Here is a 22,137-nt window from a genome sequence, read left to right on the forward strand (position 1 = left end):
AGTATAATGCATTCATATGGAACATTTTAAATATATAAATACTTGAAAGCAAAACAACAAATCTTATAAATCAAATTATATTTCATCAAGGAATTTTCAAAGCCTGTCTGGTACTGGTAAATACACTACATAACCAAAAGTACGTGGACATCTGCTTGTCGGACTATTTGCATTGTGTGTCCCCCCCTAACCCCTCTTTTACACTGCTGCTACTACTCTCTGTTTATCTGATATGCATAGTCACTTTAACGATACATTCATGTACATACTGCCTAAATTGGCCCGACCAACCAGTGCTTCCGCACATTGGCTAACCGGGCTATCTGCATTGTGTTCCACCACCCGCCAACCCTTTTTACACTTCTGCTACTCTCTGTTCATCATATATGCATAGTCACTTTAACGATACCTACATGTACATATTACCTCAATAAACCTGACTAACAGGTATATAGCCTTGCTGCTCTTTTTTCAAATGTCTTTTAACTGTTGTTTTATTTCTTTACTTACCTACCTCTACACACACACACACACACACACACACACACACCTTTCTTTTCCCGCACCATTGGTTAGAGCCTGTAAGTAAGCATTTCACTGTAAGGTTGTATTCGGTGCACGTGACAAATAAACTTTGATTTGATTTGATAGGGTTGGGGTCAGGGCTCTGTGCAGGCCAGTTAAGTTCTTCAACATAGATCTCAACAAAACATTTCTGTATGGACCTCGCTTTGTGGATGGGGGTATAGTAATGCTGAAGCAGGAAAGGGCCTTCTCCAAACTGTTGGAAACACAGAATCGTCTAGAATGTAATTTTGCTGTAGCATTAAGATTCCCCTTCACTGGAACTTAGGAGCCTAGCCTGAACAATGAAAAACCGCCCCAGACCATTATTAATCCTCCACCAAATTTTACAGTTGACACTATGCATTGGGGCAGGTAGTGTTCTCCTGGCATATGCCAAACCCAGATTTTTCCATTGGACTGCCAGATGGTGAAGCGTGATTCATCACTCCTGAGAAAGCCTTCCCACTGCTCCAGAGTCCAATGATGGAGAGCTTTACACAACTCCAGACGACGCTTGGCATTGCGCATGGTGATCCTAGGCTTGTGTGTGGCTGCTCGGCCATGGAAACCCATTTCATGAATCTCCCAACAAACAGTTATTGTACTAAACATGCTTCCAGAGGCAGTTTGGAACTGTCCTGAGTGTTGCACTCGGCGGTCCCGTTCTGTGAGCTTGTGTTGTCTACCATTTCACGGCTGAGCTATTGTTGCTACGAGATGTTTCCACTTCTCAATAACAGCACTTACAGATGATCGGGGCAGCTCTAGCAGGGCAGAAATTTGACAAACTGACTTGTTGGGAAGGTGACATCCTACGAGTGCCACTTTAAAAGTCACTGAGCTCTTCAGTAAGGCCATTCTACTGCCAATGTTTGTCTATGACGATTGCATGGCTGTGAGCTCAATTTTCAGCTGAAACAGCCAAATCCACTAAGTTGAAGGGGTATCCACATACATTTGTATATATATAGTATACTTAATCGCGCATATCGTACAAAATGGCAGTGAAAGGAAAAATAATTAGTTCCAATACCCTGAGGGCTGAGTTTCTAGCTGAGATGCAGAGGCGATTCACAATTCCTACACAATATACAATTCACATTTACCAAAAAAAGAAAAAGGGCATTTAACCAGCTTTCAACGAGCATAGGTTTTCACTCCTCCCATTTTGCCAGACAGAAGAGGGAGATTGTAAGCAAGAGAGAGAGTTAGAAAAAGACAGATAGATGGAGAGCAATTCAGAACTCTGGGGTGCAAGAATAATACCACACTCACTACTGAATTCAAATGTTTTTATTTTAGCAGACACTCTTATCCTGAGTGACCTTCAGGAGCAATTAGGGTTAAGTGCCTTGCTCAAGGGCACATCGAAAGACTGTTCACCTAGTCAGCTCGGGGAATCAAACCAGCAACCTTACTGGCCCAACACTTAACCACTAGGCTAACTGCCATGACATCGCACCACACATTACTGTCATGACATCACACTCATAACATCCCTCACTACTGACATATATTCTACTTAGGTTGGGCGGTATCCAGACTTTCACACGGTATTACCGAATGTGCACACACGGGGCACTATTTCAGAAAATGACACTCACACGGAAAGTATTCAGACCCCTGAACATCATAGCCTTAGAAGATTGATAAAAAAAATTCCCCCTCATCAATCTACACACAATACCCCATAATGACAAAGCAAAAACAGCTTTTTAGAAGTTAGCAAATGTATTTAAAATAGAAAACTGAAATATCACATTGACATAAGTATTCAGACCCTTTCCTCATTACTTTGTTGAAGCACCTTTGGCAGTGATTACAGCCTGGAGTCTTCTTGGGTATGACACTACAAGCTTGGCACACCTGTTTTGGGGGTGTTTCTCCCATTCTTCTCTGCATATCCACTCAAGCTCTGTCAGGTTGGGTGGGGAGCGTCGCTGCACAGCTATTTTCAGATCTCTCCAGAGATGTTTGATCGGGTTCAAGTCCGGGCTCTGGCTGGGCCACTCAAGGATATTCAGAGACCTGCCCGAAAGCCACTCATGCGTTGTCTTGGCTGTGTGCTTAGGGTCGTTGTCCTGCTGGAAGGCAAACCTTTACCTCAGTCTGAGGTCCGGAGCGCTGTGGAGCAGGTTTTCGTCAATGATCTCTCTGTACTTTGCTCTGTTCATCTTTCCTTTGATCCTGACTAGTTTCCCAGTCCCTGCCATTGAGAAACATCCCCACAGCACGATGCTGCCACCACCATGCTTCACTGTAAGGATGGTGCCAGGTTTCCTCCAGACGTGACACATGGGATTCAGGCCAAAGAGTTCAATCTAGGTTTTAGCAGACCAGAGAATCTTGTCTGAGAGTCTTTAGGTGTCTTTTGGCAAACTACAAGCTGGCATGTTCTTTTTACTGAGGAGTGGCTTCCGTCTGGCCACTCTACCATAAAGGTTCTCCATCTCCACACAGGAACTCTGGAGCTCTGTCAAAGTGACCATCGGGTTCTTGATCACCTCCCTGACCAAGGCCCTTCTCCTCTGATTGCTCAGTTTGGCCGGGTGAACAACTTTAGGAAGAGTCTTGGTGTTTCCAAACTTCTGTGGCCACTGTGTTCTTGGGGATCTCAATGCTGCATAATGTTTTTGATACCCTTCCCCAGATCTGTTCCTGGGCAAAATCCTGTCTCGGAGCTCTACAGACAATTCCTTCAACCTCAAGGCTTGGTTATTCCTCCAACCTCAAGGCTTGGTTATTCCTCTGATATGTACGGTCAACTGTGGGAACTTAAAAAGACAGGTGTGTCTTTTTCCAAATCATGTCCAATCAATTGAATTTACCACAGTTGCACAGCATTCGAGTTGTAGAAACATCAAAGGATAATCAATGGAAACATGATGCACATGAGCTCAATTTAGAGTCTCATAGCAAAGGGTGTGATTCATTTTAAAAAATGTAACTAGGGAAGTCAGTTAAGAACAAATTCTTATTTACGATGACGGCCTACACCGGCCAAACCCGGACAACGCCGGGCCAATTGAGCAGCATCCTATGGGACTCCCAATCACGGCCAGATGTAACACCGCCTGGAATTGAACCAGGGTGTCTGTAGTGATGCCTCTTCCACTGAGATGCAGTGCCTTAGACCGCTGCACCACTCGGGAGCCAAATCATGTGAATACAAATGTAAATAAGGTATAAGGTAAATAAACCTGCTTTCACCTTCTCATTATGGGGTAGTGTGTGTAGATAGATGAGGAAAAATATATATTTAATCAATTTTAGAGCAAGGCTGTAACGTAACAAAATGTTGAGAAAGGGAAGGGGTCTGAATACTTTCCACAAAACAATTATAGGCAACAGGGACCTAAATACAAGAGGGGATTGAATGCATAGAATATAGAAATAATTAAGTAATTTAATAGGATCTCTATGATTGAATGTCTGCTTTAATAGCTTGATCTTGACATCGAGCTTAGTTAGCTAGCCAGTTAGCAAACCAAATGCATAGCTGGAGCCCTGAGCTGGATGTCATTTATTTGACACATCTTAAGCATTGGCGTAGTGCGAGCCCCCACAAGGCGGGGGTACCCCCAAACTGAAATGTGTGTTCTTATTTGTTTAAAGGGTATTGAAAAGTCATACTGTCTGTATTTTGAGATAACCCCGGTATATCGCCCGAGCCTACTCATCACTGACATAACGTCACACTCATTGTTATCCCACCCCGGGTACAAAAGTGTTCTGCTGCGCCAGTGTGCACTCAGACATCCCTGTCCTGTTGTCCTGACAACACAGGTCGCCTCCCCCGCAATCCCCACTTCAGACATATGTGGAGACACCGTGACACTTACAGCAATACCGGCAATGCTATGACAACCTGTTAGCAAGGTAGAGTGTTTCCACATAGGGCGGGTGATGGAATAGTGATGGAGAAGCATACTGAGAGACACGCAGTCTTAGTCGCTGTCATTTTAGAAAGGGTGTGATGAAGTTAGTAGTAGCTCGTTTTTCCTTGAACTCTTTGCTGGGGCTCTGGTTCCTCTTCATAACCTTGCCCCCCGCCAAAGCCCAGCACAATACATCATTAGGAGCAGCAGGCAGCAGCGCTGGAATAACTCAACAATCTCTAGGGCAAACAGCCAGTCACACGACCGCATGAGAAACTGTGTTTTTATCAGCTGAATGCGTCAAACCATACACACCGGCAAAACAAAAAAAGCTACACAGGATGAATGAAGAGTGATACACGAACGCAAAACTGAATCGCACCACGTCACTTATTAGAATGCAGATTCAGTGAGAGAAAAACAAACTGAGGGAGTTGGAGTACAGAGCACTCTTAAAAAAAATTAAAAAAAATAGGTTAAACGATTCCCATTTCCAATTTTGTTCACTTCCAATTATCAAACATTCCCTTTAAGAATGAGGTACTTTATTACTACAGAAAAGACCAAATGTCCCTAAAGGTGTATTTTACATTACCACAATGCATGTGGAGAGCAAATGACTTTCATTAAGCATTACAGCCGACTAGCTTTTATGAGAGAGAGAGAGAGAGAGAGAGAGAGAGAGAGAGAGAGAGAGAGAGAGAGAGAGAGAGAGAGAGAGAGAGAGAGAGAGAGAGAGAGAGAGAGAGAGAGAGAGAGAGAGAGAGAGAGAGAGAGAGAGAGAGAGAGAGAGAGAGAGAGAGAGAGAGAGAGAGAGAGAGAGAGAAAGAGAAAGAGAAAGAGAGAGAGAGAGAGAGGAGAGAGGAGAGAGAGAGAGAGACTTGAGGAAGAAATATCAGTTCACATGTACGGCTACAACTAAGCTTTGGTGGTGTTATTTCTTATCAGAAGATTATTTGGAGAAGGGGGGGCTGGTGAGATGGGAGGGAGGCTGAGGCTAAAGTGATAGATAGCGAGTGTTCGACACAGCTGGCGGAGGTAGTGTCTTTTGCCAGCGGCGGTGGCGGGACGGGATGGAAGGAAACGGGATGCTGCAGCAAATATTGTTTTCCCCAACGATCACTGCCGATGACAGGCCGAATCAACCCACATCCCCCAGTCAATATTTTAGACGGCTACAAATTGAGTTGGTGGGGGGTGAAAATACAGTCTGACACCAGGACTAATAGCCCCGGTCTTGTTTCTACTCTGGAATTGTTCTCTGGCTGTGCTGTCAGGTTTGCAGGGTTGGCAGTACCAGCATGCCTTGATGTACCTTGGTGCCCGAGGACCGTATTTGTTTCTGCCTCACAACCAGGCCTGGAGAAACTACCGCAGAGCCAGGTCTCTCCAAACTGGGGAATCAAAAACAAATGCATTACTGTAATGGCTGGGAAATAAAAATGTCCTCTTAAAATGTCCTCTGCAAAAATGTCTCCTTGAACAATCTGCAGCATCGGTTTACTTACTAACATGCTGACTACACCGCTTGAGTCACAAACATACATGTTATCCAATCATTGCACCCACACTGCTTTCGTGCACCATCCAGCGCCTAGGTTGCCAAGCGCTAAAATGGAAGTCAGTTCTATTTGTGACGTTGGTCGTGGTGCAAGTCCTGCCTCTCCAATCTCCTCATTGGTTTATAGAAGCAGATACCCAGATGCCATCTGGTTATACCCACATGGGCGATTGAAAGACAACTGAGTTTGTCGGTAATCGTGGTAATACTATGAAAGTTTAGATGCCAATCGCCATATAAAGTCCAAAGAAGAAAAAGCCTGGGAGGAGAGATGACTAGAAACGAATCGGTTGACAGTTTTATGTGTGGATTAATTGAGTAGAGGACCTTGTGCATTTCAGGTAAAGTAACAACTAAATGTTCATATTCCAGGACAAATGATCTAGCGACTGCAAGCTAGCTAGCTAAATTGACATAAACATTCAATGCTTTTCGACCTGTCCCCAAATTAATATAATTGGTTCAGAGTTTGTTTTGATATTTTAACCTGCGTGTCGTGATCGCGTTTGGTGTGGGGGGACAAAATCAATTTACGCACAGCCGGTTTGGGTACAGTGTAATACTTACTACTGCGAATTGGCAATATACAGTGCCTTGCGAAAGTATTCGGCCCCCTTGAACTTTGCGACCTTTTGCCACATTTCAGGCTTCAAACATAAAGATATAAAACTGTATTTTTTTGTGAAGAATCAACAACAAGTGGGACACAATCATGAAGTGGAACGACATTTATTGGATATTTCAAACTTTTTTAACAAATCAAAAACTGAAAAATTGGGCGTGCAAAATTATTCAGCCCCCTTAAGTTAATACTTTGTAGCGCCACCTTTTGCTGCGATTACAGCTGTAAGTCGCTTGGGGTATGTCTCTATCAGTTTTGCACATCGAGAGACTGACATTTTTTCCCATTCCTCCTTGCAAAACAGCTCGAGCTCAGTGAGGTTGGATGGAGAGCATTTGTGAACAGCAGTTTTCAGTTCTTTCCACAGATTCTCGATTGGATTCAGGTCTGGACTTTGACTTGGCCATTCTAACACCTGGATATGTTTATTTTTGAACCATTCCATTGTAGATTTTGCTTTATGTTTTGGATCATTGTCTTGTTGGAAGACAAATCTCCGTACCAGTCTCAGGTCTTTTGCAGACTCCATCAGGTTTTCTACCAGAATGGTCCTGTATTTGGCTCCATCCATCTTCCCATCAATTTTAACCATCTTCCCTGTCCCTGCTGAAGAAAAGCAGGCCCAAACCATGATGCTGCCACCACCATGTTTGACAGTGGGGATGGTGTGTTCAGCTGTGTTGCTTTTACGCCAAACATAACGTTTTGCATTATTGCCAAAAAGTTCAATTTTGGTTTCATCTGACCAGAGCACCTTCTTCCACATGTTTGGTTTGTCTCCCAGGTGGCTTGTGGCAAACTTTAAACGACACTTTTTATGGATATCTTTAAGAAATGGCTTTCTTCTTGCCACTCTTCCATAAAGGCCAGATTTGTGCAATATACGACTGATTGTTGTCCTATGGACAGAGTCTCCCACCTCAGCTGTAGATCTCTGCAGTTCATCCAGAGTGATCATGGGCCTCTTGGCTGCATCTCTGATCAGTCTTCTCCTTGTATGAGCTGAAAGTTTAGAGGGACGGCCAGGTCTTGGTAGATTTGCAGTGGTCTGATACTCCTTCCATTTCAATATTATCGCTTGCACAGTGCTCCTTGGGATGTTTAAAGCTTGGGAAATCTTTTTGTACCCAAATCCGGCTTTAAACTTCTTCACAACAGTATCTCGGACCTGCCTGGTGTGTTCCTTGTTCTTCATGATGCTCTCTGCGCTTTTAACGGACCTCTCACAGTGCAGGTGCATTTATACGGAGACTTGATTACACACAGGTGGATTGTATTTATCATCATTAGTCATTTAGGTCAACATTGGATCATTCAGAGATCCTCACTGAACTTCTGGAGAGTTTGCTGCACTGAAAGTAAAGGGGCTGAATAATTTTGCACGCCCAATTTTTCAGTTTTTGATTTGTTAAAAAAGTTTGAAATATCCAATAAATGTCGTTCCACTTCATGATTGTGTCCCACTTGTTGTTGATTCTTCACAAAAAAATACAGTTTTATATCTTTATGTTTGAAGCTTGAAATGTGACAAAAGGTCGCAAAGTTCAAGGGGGCCGAATACTTTCGCAAGGCACTGTAACTACAATATAGTGCATGTTAGCACCCAAACTGACCAGAGCACCTATTCATGGCACCAGATTTTCTGCAAAACAAGGGTTCCTTCAGTATTCACAGCTGAGGACGACAGAGTAATACCTTAAGTCTGTAACAAACGACGAGCCATGAGGGAAGATGTGTTAGACATTTTAAGTCTGGGAGATTTAGAAAGGCATTTTACAGCATGGAGATCATTGCCCCGTGGGTTCATTTCTGGTGGCTCAGGTTCACTTGGCCATGATGAACATTGTGTTAATCTCACCGGCCAGAAAATAAACTCAGACCTGCTAATGCCAAGCCCTCTGGATCCGCTGTCTTGCTGGTGTTTTCACTATGTTTCTCCATCAATATGAGATCTAGTACCCCTCTCTAATGATTCTGCCGCTTATATTGATGCCCTGTACTTACAGAGGGATGTCAAGCCTTCAAAATGTCAACAGTGGCATTTTTATGTGTTAATCCCATATGGGTGCAGTGAGCTGGTAAAAAGCTTTTCCTCACATCGTGACACGCTCAAACGCTAATACCTTCGGTGCTCTCAGGTCGTCGCTTCATTTTCGGGTGCCGTTCTGCTAGATTAGCCATTGGCGAGCGTGGGTCTCACGGCGAGCGGTCAGCTTGCGTTGATACAGAGGAAGTGAGCGGGGGGGGGGGGTTATGACTCAACCCCGACAGATTGGTGTGGCGCTGAAAGGGAGGAGACACAGTGCGTCGCCAAATGCGATGTCCCGGTATTCCTCTCTGCATGGCCGCAAGGTTAAGGACCTCGCAACTCCAGCGCACCGTTAGAGAGAAGCGACACAATAATATCCCCAAAATGCTGGGGACTAACAGTCTTTGCAAGGCGCTATAATAGGTGACTGTGCATGTCCGTGCACAAAAAGTGTGAAACAAAACAGCGGGAGATTTCAAGCAAGCCCAGTTTAGGCCATCTTGGTTATTCAAAACGTGTCCACCACGGGGCTCATTTGTGTTTTTGCACCTTCCAACCCTATTTTTGTTTTCTTTCACACAAGGGTTATTTTAAGGAATATTCTGAGGCAAACTGCCACCTTACCTGGTTCCCCAAATAGTATCTGGCAGCAGGAGCCTGTGCTGACAGGTAGGCCAAATCACCCGTTGTGAAAACATTTACTTGCAAAATAGAGGATTTTTTACTCAGACATTTCCACTCGCATGTCAAAAAAGCAAATGCGGTAAAAAAAAATTAAAAAATAAAAGGCCATTTAATTCTTTAGGTATGGATAATCTTTAGGATCATTAGTCTATATTTATCCTCAGAAATCACAGTAATATGCGGTGAAAGATGCAGATAGTGTTTTCTAGGATGGAGTACAGTAGGAGTGAGCTTGGGGTTCCTATCTCGAGGCACACAGGCATACTGTACAATCCTCCATTTGACAGGAGTGCAGGCCACTCTCCTTCTCCCCTGCCACCCTCCCCAACCTCGCTGACCGCCACTTCTCATTGTGTCACCCCTCTCCTCCATAATGGCTTTGCTTCCCTTATTTTTTGCCTCGTCAACCAGACTCTCTAAATCTCTCCATACAGATGGGGGGGGGCACTAGGCTTTACTCACGTTTTGAAAACATTTGTTAGATAACCCCCGGAGCGGTTCCCTCTCTTCCTTTGGCCTTCCGTACTTGTCACGACCCGCAGGTGTCGCCACCTCTCCTCACCTCCTTTGCATTGGAACATTGCAAAAAAAAAAAAAAGTCTGAGACCCAGAGAACTGCCTTGGTAATCTGTTGTGGAGGTCTCGAGATCAGCTGACTTGATCTGAAGCAAGCAGGGCTCAGGGCAAAATGAGATTTCTAATCCTAAACAAATGCTGTGGAGAGGAGAGAAGCAAGCCGCTTTACCTCATTTACATAGACTGGCAACAAAAGCACAACGCGACGAGGAGGCGATCCTGGCAAAAAATGTCACCCTCATTTGAGTGACCTCCACAGAATGTTAGTTCACCCTGGCATAATCCGCCATTTCAATTGGAGTAATCCAAGACATTGAGATTATTTGTCATGATGCTGACCGAGCAATCCAAGAGGCTCTGCACTGCCTGCACATTCTTACAAAGCATTGTGTCCAATCAAAGCTTCAGAGATGTACCATCTATGGCGTTTCTGTGTGCCCAACGTCAACACATTAGTCTCTTCCCAGAAAAGGAAATTGCTGATGCAGTTGCCAAATCAGGATTCTCAATCTATATGTTTACATCTCATTAGCCAGTTTATTGTTCCTAAGCAATTGGCTAGCTTCTCGCCCTAGTCTTGATCTCCATTCAGCCAAAGGAGACAATGCATAAGTTTATGGGGGGCTCCTTCTCGAACATTTCACATTGGCCATTTAATGGCAAAGATGACCTCCACACAAAAACTAATTCTGGGCAACCAACCATATCTGCCCATTCATAACTGGGCAAAAATGTGAGTATTAGTAATCGCAGGATTTTTTTCCATGTCAAAAAAATTTAAACAAGAAGCAGACCATACTCTTTGGTCCTTCAAAAACCTGCTGTATGTAACATATTGCGTGCTAGCTTGGAAAATAAATAAGTGTGACTCTGGGTGACAACATAATGATGTGTTTCCAACATTAGAGCTGTTTTCCTAAAGAAGTAAAACCTCGTGTTTTGTTGCCTTGCCATGCTACTAATGAGTATCGCGATAATGGTATCGTCCCGACCCTAGCAAAAATAGTCTCATAATTCACATCTCAAAGTCTCCATTGTGACATTAATTATAAAAATAACAGATTTATAGTAAATTAATTAGGCCCGAGCGAGTGACTTCACTATAGGCCGAGCGGCTCTGAAATCAAAGGTGGTCTTTAATCATCTGTTGTTCTTCAATGGCCTCATGTCGAGCAGAATGAAATGGTTCCTCAAATTAAAACGGCTGGTGGGGGTGGGGTTGTGTTGGTGTGAGTGTGGTGTGGGGTTGTGTTGGTGTGGGTGTGGGGTTGTGTTGTGTTGGTGGGGGTGGGGTTGTGTTGGTGTGAGTGTGGGGTGGGGTTGTGTTGGTGTGGGGTTGTGTTGTGTTGTGTTGGTGGGGGTGGGGTTGTGTTGGTGTGAGTGTGGGGTGGGGTTGTGTTGTGTGGGTGGGGTTGTGTTGGTGGGGGTGGTGTTGTGTTGGTGTGAGTGTGGGGTTGGGTTGTGTTGTGTGGGTGGGGTTGTGTTGGTGTGAGTGTGGGGTTATGTTGTGTGGGTGGGGTTGTGTTGGTGTGAGTGTGGGGTTGGGTTGTGTTGTGTGGGTGGGGTTGTGTTGGTGTGAGTGTGGGGTTGTGTTGTGTGGGTGGGGTTGTGTTGGTGTGAGTGTGGGGTTGGGTTGTGTTGTGTGGGTGGAGTTGTGTTGGTGTGAGTGTGGGGTTGGGTTGTGTTGTGTGGTGTGGGGTTGGGTTGTGTTGGTGTGAGTGTTGGGTTGGGTTGTGTTGTGTGGGTGGGGTTGGGTTGTGTTGTGTTGGTGTGGGGTTGGGTTGTGTTGGTGTGAGTGTGGGGTTGGGTTGTGTTGTGTGGGGTTGGGTTGTGTTGTGTGGGTGGGGTTGTGTTGGTGTGAGTGTGGGGTTGTGTTGGTGTGGGGTTGTGTTGTGTGGGTGGGGTTGTGTTGGTGTGAGTGTGAGTGTGGGGTTGTGTTGGTGTGAGTGTGGGGTGGGGTTGTGTTGTGTGGGTGGGGTTGTGTTGGTGGGGGTGGGGTTGTGTTGGTGTGAGTGTGGGGTTGGGTTGTGTTGTGTGGGTGGGGTTGTGTTGGTGTGAGTGTGGGGTTGTGTTGTGTGGGTGGGGTTGTGTTGGTGTGAGTGTGGGGTTGGGTTGTGTTGTGTGGGTGGGGTTGTGTTGTGTGGGTGTGTGTTTTGCATGCGGGACGGGACATTCACTCATGAACACTGGCTGCTGCCACAGTCAACGAATAGAAAGTGTCCGGGAGTACACAGGAGAAGCCGGTCCATGAGAGTGGCACTGTTCTTGGAAACCATAACCATCCCACCTCCCTCCGACCGCTAGTTCCTTCACCACCGTGTGACGTCAGCCGCAGTTACTGTACGTAGAGCAGGGGTACTACTCCATTACATCACAGACATCTGAAGCACTACTGACACACATACCCAGGCCGTGCAATGTGAAGGAGGGGACAGTGGGGCTAGGGTTAAATAGCTCCAAAACACTAACTACAGCATGCATGGACTGCAATGGGCTATATACTGCACCTGATGTGTATAGAAACAATTGTCAGAGATGAGGGAAATTATTTGATCCCCTTGTATCAACCCCCTGGCCTTGTGAAATGAGCTGCAGAGAGCTTTCCATTTGCATGTTGGGTGGTGGGTTGGCACCAGGCCTACACCACAAGACCCTGGAACAGGCCATTGGAGTCCCACGTGCCCGACCCAAAGTTGGCACCTGCCTCCCCCTCTCAGCCTACGTCCGGGGCCAGGCGTGACGTAAGCCAGAGAGTGGGATATTTTTGGCGACGGAGGCGCACAAGATCTCGCTGAGCGAAGCAGGATAATTTTAGACAGAGGCGAGATTCCTTCCTAGCCCTGCGTTCCAGTGGAACGCTGGCCGGCCGTTCAAGTTATTTCTGGTGAATGCTTGATGAGGCAAGGAATACCACACGGGGGGGACGACAACAACACATGACACCATTTACAGGCCCGTCAGCCAAAACACAGCGTTGGTCAAACGTCATTGTAGCAGCAATCTTCTATAGTCATGTGAACAGCTTGCAGTCTTCAAGCAGGGGACCACATCTACTTTAGTGTGCCTTACGATGACGATGTGGGCTAAAACCAGGCCAGAGTCCCGGCCACATATGACTTTTATCCGGCAGGCTAACTTAACTGAAACATAGACCGTTTGGTAACCATCGTTCCAGTGATGTTGGTATGCCGGTGACATTCGTTTCAACAACCTCATGTAAACGCCTGTGGGGGTATAGTCATGTAATGTCTTCAGAAATAAGCTTTTGGAGGAAAGGTATTTTGCATATTGAAAGGACAACGGGGGTTAAAAAAAGAAGAACAAGTAACCCATCTGAATTAAACAAGCCTCAGCTTCTCCAGGCTTAGAAAAGTGCTGCATTGCAAATAGTGCAGCCGGAGAGCTTTATCTTCTGTAATTCATACACACGTCTGCACAGAGACTCATATTACATCGTCACTGCCTTGCCTTCCTGTGTGTATTTCAGTGTCCCAGATCCATTGCACACCTCGCGCACCTACATCACGCACTCCGAGCAAAAAGGAGAAACGCAAACATCCTTCTAATAGTGGCGAACAGGGCGCTTTGTCTGTGGGTACGCAGACACTTTCCAGGTTTCCTGTTGCACCACTTTGTGCAGACGTTGCAATTTCCCTTTCCAGGGCCTAGTGTAAAGCGATACAACCATCCCCCTGCGCAGACCTCCGTTCCGGAACGTCGTGAGTGATCCGTTGGTCGGTAATGCCAGCTGCACCCTTTTAAGTCCTTGTTCTTCCAGCCCTGACAGCATCTCTCCTAACGCAAATCAGCAATTTCATCCTGGCTGTGTTGCATTCAACCAACACGCACACGTCAATGGCTTGGAGTCTGTGACGTGTCTACTTAACAAGCCTATAAAGTGGGTATTCACCTTTGAATGACAGCATTTAAAAAATAACTTTCCTGCCTGAGCTATTCGGTGCATCTCACTTATAATAAAGAATGTCAATAAAAATGGGGAGGCAAATTAAACATGAAAAAAAAACGTTCTATATTCCTATCATTGTCCCTCCGGCTACACAGCACACACACACACAGCGAGAGAGAGAGACCGCGAGGGAGCAGTGCGAGAGATAGCCGTGGCGAGAGGCAGTCAATTTTTATTTTATTTTTTTAAATGACTGGCTGGCAGTACGGTCTTCTTTTTTTGGCTAACAGGAAGGGCAATAAGCGAGATCTCTTTGGGCCAGGGGGGTACACCGGGAACAAATTAAAATTTCAGGGACCCAGAGATAACCAGTTGATTTTTTTTTTGTATCGCACACAAAAAAAGTACTGTAAACGACGAGGGAAAACAACACTAGTATACATAAAATGACGTTCTTCTGAAGTGTGTTTGGTAGGTCTCTACCTGAGCGGTGAAAACGTGGTGAGGCGCGCTCCTCGGCTCATTCTCCTAATCACGAAACTCAAACTACTTACAGGAGCAATGAGGGGGGTAATGAGAAAGTAATTGTACTAATTTCGGCTGGCTCCGCTTCCATTCAGTTTGATTGTGTGAGCCTTCTGCATCATTACGACAACATCTGCAGTGACTCTCAGAGCGTAAGCCACTGAGAAAAAGAGTTAGGATAGAGAAGAGGGGGAGGGATGGAGAAGAGAGAGGAAGGGGGGCATTAGAGAGAGAAAACAAAAAAGCTGGAGGAAAAATATTGGGTTTTGATGCTGCTTGGACGGAACATGACGTTACTTCATACTAGCTCCTATTGTCCAGATCTCTGTTATGGAAATAGACGAGAGCTGGGAGACCAACGATGATACAGAGACGTTTCCAAAGTTCCACCTCCAAGCAGCTGCTTGCTAATCTCCTCTACCAGAACACACTAAACAGCTGACGACCCCATAATCTGATCCCAGTGCAGTCATTACCTCTGGAGCCAAGAGGGGGTGCCTAACCCAATATGCAGTCTCTTAAACGAATGAAACACGATTTATGTCCATTGTCATTCGACTGGGCCTTTCAAGGTAATCTCATTTGAATATTCTTTATCGGCCAAATTCCCTATCGTTTCATCAAGCTGTCCCGCGGCTCGTTACATAGGAGGCTCGATGTTTACACAGTCCGTCTGCTTGTGTGTGTGGAAACATTGTTGTCCTTCAGCACGAAATGGCTGGGCTGTAGGGTGCTGTCGTGGTTGTTGCCGTTTTCTCCTTCGTCTCGCTCCCTGTCCTACCCCTCAATGTACAGGGGCTTTCCACCTTCGGTCTGCCTTTACACACACAGAGACAGTCAAATATTATATATATATATATATATATATATATATATATATATATATATATATATATATATATATATATATATATATATACACATATACATACACATATACATACACACTCCCTCACTCACTCACTCACTCGCCACAACACTGATACTCTACAAGCAACCCCATCAACTTTCAGTGGCCTTTATGAACAAGGCCAGGACAGTTGGGAGGGAGACTTCTGTTTGCCTTCATCATTTGGATCATGTCTACACATGAAACGGATCGGCCCTTTCACATGACAGCCAAGACCACCTCCTACGTTTCCCAATCGGTCTGTGTGAACACGACTGCACATGCAATCAACGACAAGCCCATCAGGGAAGAGACGTATAGGATGGCTTTTTTCCCCCACCGCAGAGCTTCCTTTCTCGTCCCAATGGTTATAGAAGTCTGGGATTCGACTCCTCATTCCCGCTGAACATGGAGGAACAGGTGCCCGTGAAATTAAAGTTGGACTGTTCAGACGTGTGGCAGGAAATACCAACAAAAAAAAAAAGGCCAACGCTGCAGACTGAAGATTACCTTCTGACGGAGCGAGGGCAAAGAAGGGTAGAAGAGGTTTTCATAGTTAGGGTTTCCTCAGAGCAAAGACAACCCGTATCAGTAAAATGGCCATGAAATCCACTATGAATTGGGCAATAACGTCTGTATATTTTCTTCCCACTCTCTTGGTTTGGTCTCTGAGTGAAAACTGGACTTGACCACAGAGCTTTGGCTGGGTAGTGACAGCTTGCTTCCAGGCTGAAGTGTTATGGAGAGATACTGTGGCTCTGTGCTTATTATAGATTCCATTAAGATGGGTCTAAATTGGACTTTTGTCCGTTTTAGAGCACCTTGTTTGTTTTAGTCTTCTTGACGCTGTGAGTTTTATTATTAAGCCTTTCAGAGATAAAGGATGAATTAAAGGGACAATCCAATAGACTGTTACTTCTATCACTTAATGCTTTTTTGTCGTCAGTATCAGCAAGACACAAATGCACTTCTGTGAACTTACAGTAGCTATTATACTCAAAGGTGCAATGTGCAGAAATCGCTCTGCCATTTCCTGGTTGCTAAATTTTTTTGAAATTAGGCAAACTATTTTGTTTATGTATAGTGTAGTGCTTGTGTCAAAGTCATTCCACGGAGGTTATGTCTGCAGGTTTTCGCTCCTCCCTTGTACTTGATTGATGAATTAAGGTCACTAATTAGTAAAGAACCCCCCCTCACCTGCTTGTCGAGGTCTTAATTGAAAGCAAAAACCTGCAGACACTAGGCCCTCCATGGAATGAGTGTGACACCCCTGGTGTAGAGAATCATAGTGCCTAAACCGCTGTGTGAAAATATATTTTCAATAACCAAAAATACTGTATTTTCGGCAGTTGGAAGCTGGTGTGCTAAACCGAAAGTAAGACGCAAAAACGAAACTTAAGAACGGGAATCATAGCAATACTGCAGATACAGTCCATTCGGAAAGTACTCTGACCCCTTGACTTTTTCCACATTTTGTTACGTTACAGCAATATTATAAAAAAATATTGTTTTTCCTTCTCCTTATTGATCTACACACAATACCCCATAATGACAAAGCAAAAACTGTTTTTTATCAATTATAAAAACAGAAATATCACATTTACCTAAGTATTCGGACCCTTTACTCAACACTTTGTTGAAGAAGCTTTGGCAGCGGTTACAGCCTCGAGACGTATTGGGTATGACGCTACAAGCTTATCACACCTGTATTTGAGGAGTTTCTCCTATTCTTCTCTGCAGATCTTCTCAAGTTCTGTCAGATTGGATGGGGAGTGTCGCTGCACAGCTATTTTCAGGTCTCTCCAGAGATGTTTGATCGGGTTCAAGTCCGGGCCACTCAAGGACATCGAGACTTCTCCTGAAGCCACTGCGTTGTTTTGCCAGTGGGCTTTGCGTCATTGTCCTGCTGGAAGGTGACCCTTCGCCCTAGTCTGTGGTCCTGAGCACTCTGGAGCAGGTTTTCATCAAGGATCTCTTTGTTCTTTGCTCCGTTCATCTTTCCCTTGATCCTGAGTAGTCTCCCAGTCCTTGCCGCTGATAAACATCCCCACAGCATGATGCTGCCACCTCCATGCTTCACCGTAGGGATGGTGTCAGGTCTCCTTCAGACGTGACGCTTGGCATTCAGGCCAAATAGTTCAACATTGGTTTCATCAGACCATCAGATCTTGTTTCTCATGGTCTGTGAGTCTTTAGTTTCCTTTTGGCAAACTCCAAGCTGGCGGTCATGTGCCCTTTATTGAGGAGTGGCTTCCGTCTGGCCACTCTACCATAAAGACCTGATTGGTGGAGTGCTGCAGAGATGATTGTCCTTCTGGAAGATTCTCCCATCTCAACAGAAGAACTGTGAAGCTCTTTTAGAGGGACTATTGGGTTCTTGGTCATCTCCCTGACCAAGGCCCTTCTCCCCAGATTGCTCAGTTTGGCCGGGTGGACAGCTTTAGGAAGAGTCTTGGTGGTTCCAAACTTCTTCCATTTAAGAATGGTGGAGGCCTGGGAAGAGGATTTAGGTTAACAACTTTCAGACGAAACTTGGCAGAATATGCATTCTTCATCTATATGTCTAATTCAATTTAAAGTAGTTCATTAGCTGCATTGGTCAAAGCCAAAATAATCCCAGATTAGACCATAAATAGATCTCACTTGTGACCGACGTAAGCAGGCTCCTGATACTTTATTACATGTTTTGGACATGCCTGAAATTGACAGATATCTGGATATCAATCTTCTAAGATACTGGAGAGACCTACAGAACCTTCTGGCTTTATTGCATTATCCAGAGTGGCACCACAGGAGGCCCGTCTAAACAGATCCATGGGCAACATGCCGGTATTTACTACTCTTCTAGCTAGACGTCTTATACTATTCAAGTGGAAGGATCAGTTTCCTCATACTTTTAACCATTGGATAAAGGAAGTTATGCAACATCTCAAGCTAGAGAAAATACGCTCCTCCGTTAGGGGATCTGCAATTACATTTTATAATATCTGGCAACTTTTCCTATGCTTTGAAGAAGACATGGACCCAGCTAATTTCAAAACTCCATAAACCACCCCAAATTAGAATGTGTATAAATATTTGTTTTATAATGTCTATGTATTTTTGTTATTATTTGATTATATTACGCACTGTATATCATGCCTGCTTTAAGTCTGGTTTTGGGGTGGCGCTCTGTTAGAGCATGGGGGGGGGGGTTGGGGTGGGTTTGATTTGGTAGGGGATCAGTGTGTGTTATGTTAGAGCATTGGGGGGGGAGGGTGGTCAGGGGAGTTTGATTTGGTAGGGGATCAGTGTGTGTTCTGTTAGAGCATGTGGGGGGGGGGGGGGGGGGGGGGGTCGGAGGGGGTTTGATTTGGTAGGGGATCAGTGTGTGTTCTGTTAGAGCATGGGGGGGGTTGGGGGGGGTTTGATTTGGTAGGGGATCAGTGTGTGTTCTGTTAGAGCATGGGGGGGTTGGGGTGGGTTTGATTTGGTAGGGGATCAGTGTGTGTTCTGTTAGAGCATGGGGGGGGGGGGGGGGGGGTTTGATTTGGTAGGGGATCAGTATTTGTTCCACCCTCTACCTGTTCCGTCTGTTATCGGTTATTAAAAAAATGGCAAATTAAAAAAAACTTTAAAAAAAACTAAAACATTTTGATGTCGGCCACTGTTGTTTGGGACCTTCAATGCTGCAGACATTTTTTGGTACCCTTCCCCAGATATTGTCCTCGACACAATACTGTCTGAGCTCTACAGACAATTCCTTGGACCTCAAGGCTTGGTTTTTGCTCTGACAAGCACTGTCAACTGTGGGACCTTTCCAAATCATGTCCAACCAAATGCATTTAACACAGTTGGCCTCCAAGTTGTAGATACATCTCAAGGATGATCAATGGAAACAGGATGTACCGGAGCTAAATATCGAGTCTCATAGCAAAGGGTCTGAATTTAAAAAAAAACTGTTTTCACCTTGTCATTATGGAGTGGTGTGTAGATTAATGAAAATAAATATTGAATACATTTTAGAATAAGGCTGTAACTTAATTAACATGTGGAAAAAGTTAGGTTCTGAATACTTTCTCAATGCACTATAGAACAGATCTTCACTTCTGAGACTTGCTTTCAATGAGGATGACAGATCTATAACTCACATTTCTATTAGGTGTGGGCGATATGGCCAAAATATCATATCACGATATATAAAAAAATAAATGAATAATAATAACAAAGTTCTACATTTGCTTTATGAGTAGTGCGTGAACCTAGGATAGCAACCCATGCACTATACATTCCAAGTGACTTCAAAGGTTCTTTCGCCATTCTGATTGAACAGTATAGAACAATTCAACATAAACCAAAAAGTTAATTTCTGCATTTCCTGCATTCATTTGAGATCATTTCCACACTACCACTTAGGGCTGCACGATATGGGCAAAAAAAATTCAGGCCTTATTTTTAACAAAAAGTTGCAATTGCGATTTAGAGAAAAACACTTGGGTGTTGGAATCATGGAAATATGATTATTCTAATTCTATAGTTAGAATGTAATAGTGGCACTTTGAATACAGTGTTTGACATGAAAATGATTGAAAATACCGTAATAGAAGTCTGTGTATCAATACCGGTATATGGTAAAATATGGTAAACCGCACCGCCCTAATTTCTGGGCGAATTTGGTCACCCAAACAATTATATTGCAGCTTTAAATACTAAATACTTGATGGCAAAACAAAAGAGAGAGGACAACACTTTTTCCTTTTAAACACTAAGAACTCATCTCTTGCAGGGGTACTATGATATCACACACCAGCTAAGGCTGCACAATGAATCGCATTATTTAAATTTTGAAACATCATTCAGCCGTCATTTTTCTAGTTAGTTTGCATGCTGTTCTGTTCGGTCAAATGCAGTCAACAGATCTGAACGCAGCAATGCTCTTGTTTGGAACACTTTACTTCTTAATATAAATCATTTCATTTATATGATTCCAACAGTTCACCCTATATACATATTAATATCGCAAGTCAAATCGCAATATTTGGTAAAAATATCAACAACATAAAAAGTATTTTTGGGGGGTACTTTTTACCCCCTTTTCATGATATCTAATTGGTAGTTACAGTCTTGTCTCATCGCTGCAACTCGGGAGAGGCGAAGGTCGAGAGCCATGTGTCCTCCGAAATACGACCCTGCCAAGACGCACTGCTTCTTGACACTGCTCGCTTAACCGGGAAGCCAGACGCACCAATGTGTTGACTGAAGTCTGGCGACCGAAGTCAGCGTGCCTGCACCTGCCCCACAGGAGTCGCTAGAGCGCGATGGGCCAAACCCTCCACTCACCCGGACAACATTGGGCCAATTGTACGTCGCTTCATGGGTCTCCTGGTCACGGCCGGCTGCGACATAGCCTGGGATCAAACCCGGGTCTGTAGTGACGCCACTCAGGAGGCGCAATTACATTTTTTACCATATCATGCAGCCGTAACACCAGCACCCCCCCCCCCCCCCCCCACACACACACACACACACACCACCTGCCTCCCCAGAGGCCACAGCTCTAAAGAAAGGAGCCACAGCTCTAAAGTAGGAGCCAGTTTGTTTGCCAGAATTGTTCTCATTTCCTGTGACAGTTGTGAGAGACCATCTCCTTTACCAACATACTACACAAGGTTTTAGAAAACCGCCTCACACAAAACAGAACTAAACAGGAAGCGATAGTGAGAAGAGAATCTGCAGATTTTTTCCACAGCGCTCGATTCTACACTGCAAGACATTCCCCTCGGTTGGCTGGGGATTGAGAACAATGTAAATGAACGATTACTCTGATTTTGCTACATTACGGTGAGGTTTACCCTCTCAGGTTTGTAGGCCTATTTGGTTATATTTCTGGCACAGCTCACTCCCTAATGGATGTACCAGGTCTTGAATTGGTGTGTGGTGAATGTAGTTCAATTAATGTGGTGCCACCATAAAATAACTATTTAACTGACAAGTGGGTGAATGGCTGAGCGTATACGCCCCGGGCAAGGGTGTTTGACTGGTTGAAAATGTACACCAGCAAAGCATGCGCTTTTGGGGAAGATGCCGCTATGACTAAACGTCTCGCAGCGGAAGGCATGGGTGAAAGATGATCCAGTTATTTCTCACGACATTGACAAAAAAAAAGATGCCTCATTTGAATATTAATGCTCTTAAAATGATCGCTGGCGATTAGGCTGCAGCCCTTAAGCGAGGCAATGAGATGGATTAACAATGGCAGCTGTGGAGGTGAGCCGTATGAAGGTAGGAGAAATCTGGCAGAGGTGACAACATCGAGCTAGCCCAATCTCCCAAACAGTGAACAGAGAAGAGAGGGAGAAGTAGCTGTAGGAGGATCCACAGACAAACCGATTCAACAGGGAGACAGGGAATCTGGGGAAGGCCTGGAAAACACTTACACAGCAGTCAATCATTTCAGTTGTATTGACCAAGCCTGGAACAGATGAATATGCATGAAAAAGAGGGAGTGAGGGAGAGAGAGAGAGAGAGAGAGAGAGAGAGAGAGAGAGAGAGAGAGAGAGAGAGAGAGAGAGAGAGAACTCCTGGCCGCTCTCAAGCCCACAATGTTCCCTGCATGCTGATTAAACACTTGAGTGTGAGGATGACTAAGTCAGGTACAGACGACTGCGAAGAGGTAGTATTTTCTTAGTCACAGCTGCCATCTCTGATTGCAGTCCATGGGACTAAGAGAAGTTTTGACTACGCACAGCAGGTGTTATTTCTGGTGGTGGTGCAACACAGTCATGAGCTTAACATTTTACCATGGTTGTCTACTTTCGCAGTTTCCAGGAAGGCTGAAACAGCTGTAAATAAAAATAGATGAGCTTCCAGGAAAAGGGAAGAACAAAAATGACACCAAGAAAATTCATTCAGATTGTGCG

This window comes from Oncorhynchus mykiss, chromosome 21 (genome assembly GCF_013265735.2).
Source record: "Oncorhynchus mykiss isolate Arlee chromosome 21, USDA_OmykA_1.1, whole genome shotgun sequence".
NCBI classification, from domain to species: domain Eukaryota; kingdom Metazoa; phylum Chordata; class Actinopteri; order Salmoniformes; family Salmonidae; genus Oncorhynchus; species Oncorhynchus mykiss.